We start from the raw sequence: 4,895 nt of genomic DNA on the forward strand, positions 1-4,895 counted from the left end.
GTGCTGCCCAAATTACTATTTTAACCCCCGGTTATTTCACGGTGAGTTCAATATATAGGAACAATTGTATGTTATGAGTTATATGTGCTATGTGCTTTCCTGTTGTTATTATTTCTGCTATTTAAGATAGCAAAGTTATACCTTTGACCATGTGATCAGTGAAAGGACTTAGATTCACGGTGGTACTGGTATGTAGCCTCTGACCATGTAGAGCATGTCTCGTAAGAGAATGACTTCTATTCTATGGTATTGGCAGAAGGTTAGACAGGGCTTTCAGCCTGAAATCTACCAAAATGTTTAAATCAGAAAGTGTATGTCTTCTGTGCCATTTGGGCCGAAGCTTTATTGATGTATATCAAGTATAGAAATTGTCATGTCTCATTGATCGTATATCTTTGAATCAAATCATTGATTGATATGGAAAGTTTGTCACATGATTCATATATGCCTTTGTTGTTTCTTGTTCCTCTTTGCTTCTGCCATATTGAAGTATATATATGGCATAACGTTATATTGTATCTATTGTTGAACTCACTAAGCGTTACCGCTTACCCCTCTCAATGTTTAACAAATTGCAGGAGATAAGTAACCAGTATAATCGTATACTGTTGGAAGATTTTGAATAGTTTGAAACTATTGTATTTTGTACTCATGTATGTATAACTTATAGTATCCTGGGAAGTTATGTAACATATAAAAATTTGTAATAGTCGGTTTGTATCCAGTCTTATGTAAACAAGTTATCAATGTAAAATATTGTTTTTATGAATATGCAAGTAGCATGTTTTGGAGTAACAATATTGTGAAGTATGAAAGTTTGGGTCTTTCAGAAATACGAAAGGGGTTCTTTCAGAATCATTCCTTCAAACGAATCACAAGAACACAAAATATCATCGATTTGAACTCCAATTGAGCAAAAAACTTTTTCATCTTCATGAGAATCAACTTGAATCTTCTTGTCAAGAACTTCAAGAACATCACATTGCACTCCATAATATTGAAATTCAACACACTTAAGACATCCTAGAGTGACTTTGCACTTAGCATAAACTCCTACTGAAGGACTAAGACACAAAGGACCGACTCGCATCCGAGTCAAAAAGCACAAGAGCAGGAAAGGCGTTCACTAAGAAAGTACCTAGTAGAAATATAATCATAAGCATACAATAAATAAGTTGACATAATCATAAATGAAAACATACCAGTAACAACATCTGGCACCGCCTTGGCCTCCTTTGTTGTGAGCTGGAAAACACGACCTCGATCCCTCAGGGACTCTACCCTGCCCTGGCGTCCACCCATGATCCTCAAAGTAGCTGGGGAAGGTACCTGTATGGGCCTGGCAGAAAGCAAGGGACACTGAGCCTTCATCTGACCCACCTGATCACAATGGTAACAAATCCTAGTACTCGGTACTGGGGCCTAATGGCAACAATCCATCGCATAGTGGCCCTCCATGCCACATTTATGGCATCAAGTAGTTGGTCGACAAAGACCCTCATGCATCTTCCCGCACTTGCCACAAGTGCGGCCCCTATGACCTCCAGATCGTGAAATACCAGGCCTGAACCGCTTTTCCACAGGCTATAGCTGCACCGGAGCCTGCCTCTCCTCCCTCGTCTGGGTATCTATCTCAATCTCCTCCCTCTGCGCGACATCCTGAAGCTCAGAGAGGGTACTATAACTCTGGGTAGACACAAACTACCGAATATCAATTTTGAGTATGCTCAAGTATCGCGTCATTTAGGCCTGCTCCGTAGCAGCATACTCAGGATAGATAAGATCCATCTCAGTAAACATCTTGATGATCTCTGTCACCGACTCTGTCGTCTGCGTCAAAGCTAGATATTCCTAGGCTAACCTCTCCCTCTCCACCAGTGAAGCATACATCGTACGAAACATATCTGAGAACTGCCCCTAAGTAACAACAGTCCTCTGCTTGGGAGTATAAGAACCAGTTGCTAGGTTCCACCAGTCCTCCGTGCCCATTCGAAGAAGGTTCCGGGTGCAGCTGACCTTTGAGTCCTCCGGACAGGAACAAGTGAAGAAACAACCTTCCATAACTGATAACCACCTCATAGAAATGATTGGGTCCTTGACCCCATCGAAATATGTAGGCTTCGTGTTGCTGAAGTCCCGATACTGGAATGATCCTCTCCCCTAAACCCAACAACAACATCAGTTGCTGTGGTTGCAACGACAACAGCCTCAAACACAGCAACATACCGCTCATCGAACAACTCAATCATCATGGTCTTGATAGACCCAAAAACCTCGGGGATGGCACCCCGTATAGCAACAACCACCTTGGGGATGGCACCCTTGTAAACACCATACCGAAAAGGAACCAAAATATATATCATAAATGCCACAATTCATACTGTTACAACCACCACTAAGAGACTAAACCCTCGGGGTCTGTGACTTCCTTGCTATGCGTACGGGTCCTGTGCTTCCAGTAGTACTAGCCCATACTACCTTCCACACCTACCCGTATTTGTCTCAATGGATCATCACAAACTACCCTAAAACAAACTCAATAACTAGGATATGCATACATCGTATACTCACTCTCTCAAGAGTGGCTAATCATCCCTCAACTGGTCTACTATATCCACACTAACTCATGAAACTTCCACTAAATCTGCAACCGCTCGTGCATGCTAATCACACATAACATTGGATTCCATAGACAGTCAAATACTTGATTCTACCCTAAGCCCACAACCATACAAAGAACAGGAAATAATGTTAAACCAAACACTCTCAGGCTATAAAATCTTATTTATGGATAACTATGATGAACACACTAAGAAACTACAATATTGATGTCAATTTCATCTATCATATAAGAAGTTCTCCTAGGCTATCTGGCATCACACATCAGGAAATTCTATCATGAAATTTCATAGGATCCCTAGCCTACAAACTGCCATGCGATTCTATCATAATCATAATAAGCAAATAATAGTGTGGTTATCTTGGGTTATACTTTCTTTCTCCGACTGATCGTACACATCTCATCCTTATTTGGTTACCTTGAAAACAGTTTTGAAAATAACATTGAAAACAATTATAAAATCAATTTTGAAAACTTTACAGATCCTTAGTTTGAGTTTGAATTCACACAGATGCTTATCCAATTTGCTCAAACCAAGGCTTTGATACCAACTTGTAACATCCTAAAAATCAAGGTAATTTTTTTTCTATTTCAAAACCAAACCAAAAGCCATAACTGTCTACAAAACATGGTTCCAAATTGTCAAATCATAAATCAGAGTATCCCTAAATCAGTCTCATAAAATCCGAAGGATATGAAAGATCAAGCCTTTGCCTTGCCCCTGTCCTCTAAAGTACCTGAAACCATAATAGTCAAACTATAAGCTAAAGCTTAGTGAGTTCCCCCAAAATACCACACACAAGCATACATACAACAACATGCATATATGAGCCTTCAGTCTGACTGGACTGCCTCACAGGGCCTACAACCTATCTGGACCGCTCACCGAGCCTTCGGTCTTACTGGACCGCCTCTCGGGCCTTTAGTCTATCCGGACCGCCCAGGGTATCTTGGCCTTCAGCACAAAGCAGGATTGCCTTAACACAACCCAAGCATAACATGTCAACATATATAATAACAATCGATAACCAGCAAGTACAGGTAACCATACAGAAGTACTAGTCTAACATATACTCAGTGAACATAGGTAACCATACAGATTTACTAATATAACATATAAACAACATAACATCAATTCAATATACCAGGATACATAATCCAGTAGGCCGACATTGGTGTCTTCGACCCACAATTATAGTGAGGAAAACTCACCTCAACGTCAGGAAGATAGCTGAACTGATTATTGCTCCAACTAATAGCTCTACGGGTCACCTGTACAACATACATGGACCAAACATCAATATACTATTCAAAATATCCCAAATGACCTTAAGTCAAACTTGGTCAAAGTCAACGGTCAAAAGTCAAAGTCAAAGTCAACCTCAGTCGGCCTCCACATCGTGACTGATGGGCTAAACCCGATCAAAACCCAGTCTCAGATAAACCCAGATCCGTACCAAAATACATAGCCACGTCATGGACCCAAAGCACCACGTCGTGGCAGAGACAGTCTCAAAACTGTCATGGAAAAAGCCCCATAGCCACATTGTGAAACCCTACTGCCACATCGTGGGAAAAGGTATGAAGGTAGAATTCTTTCCAAGGTCCTTAATCTATAAAGCCTTTTCCCCAAACTTTCCAAAAAGCATCTAGGGGTCCTATTGATACCTAAAAATGTAAACTTTATGGACATGCATGCCCCATGCATGTCCTCCATCAAACCTAGGTTAAAGGAGTAGAAATGGGACCTAAACTCATGCAATGGTCCCAAACCACAACCATGTTTCAGATATATAAAGTATAGTGTCCTTGGGACTCCTAAGAGTCATAAAGCTGCAAACTTTATCACTTTGCTTCACTCAAAATCCATCACATAGTTCAATCATGAAAGATAACTCTAGATCCATAGAGAAAAGATAAAAAGCTAGATTAAAGATCCTTACAAATGATCAAGCAAAAAGATTTCAGAGATTGGAGAGTGTTGTTTGCTTGCTTCTTGCACTTAATCTTCTTCTACTTCCTTTAAAATCACCAAAAAGGCTTGAAAATGAGCTCAAGAGCTTCAAGGTGGGTTAGGGTTAGGTTTCCAGGGCTTGAGAGTGATGGAGGCTGAAGATGGGCAACCCTAGCCTCCCCACTTTCCTTTAAATACCCGAAAAAATTAGGGTTTTCACGAAAGAGGGTCGCCACGTCGTGGCTGATAGATACCACACCGTGGGGATCATTAAATGATTCGTGAAGCATCCAACATCGCCACGTCATGGGATGCCTTCAC

This window comes from Lactuca virosa, chromosome 5, assembly GCF_052849685.1.
Source record: "Lactuca virosa cultivar CGN04683 chromosome 5, Lactuca_virosa_CGN04683_v6, whole genome shotgun sequence".
NCBI lineage: Eukaryota > Viridiplantae > Streptophyta > Magnoliopsida > Asterales > Asteraceae > Lactuca > Lactuca virosa.